The 229-nt window shown below is 21.0% G+C and overlaps 1 protein-coding gene across 1 annotated transcript in view; it reads left to right on the plus strand.

Moving 5' to 3' along the window:
• LOC108574817 (glycine receptor subunit alpha-2) overlaps nt 1-229 on the plus strand; it is a 6,622-nt gene that overhangs the window by 956 nt on the left and 5,437 nt on the right. The window lies entirely within an intron of this gene.

Genomic DNA, 229 nt, shown 5'->3' on the forward strand with positions numbered 1-229 from the left:
GTATTTAATATTAAATTTAATATATTTTATTTAAGAAAATAATATTCTTTTTGATAGAATATAATGCATATACATGAGAAAAAAAATAAGAATTCTATTCTTAATCATGATATGCAGGTTTATGAAGAAAAATATTGATAACTTACATAAACAGTTGAATGTTTGAAGCTATAAATTAATGTGCTCATGTAGGTAGATAAGATCATGTTGTTGAAATTGGTATTAAAGC

Source organism: Habropoda laboriosa, unplaced genomic scaffold (genome assembly GCF_001263275.1).
Source record: "Habropoda laboriosa isolate 0110345459 unplaced genomic scaffold, ASM126327v1 scaffold11, whole genome shotgun sequence".
Taxonomy (NCBI): domain Eukaryota; kingdom Metazoa; phylum Arthropoda; class Insecta; order Hymenoptera; family Apidae; genus Habropoda; species Habropoda laboriosa.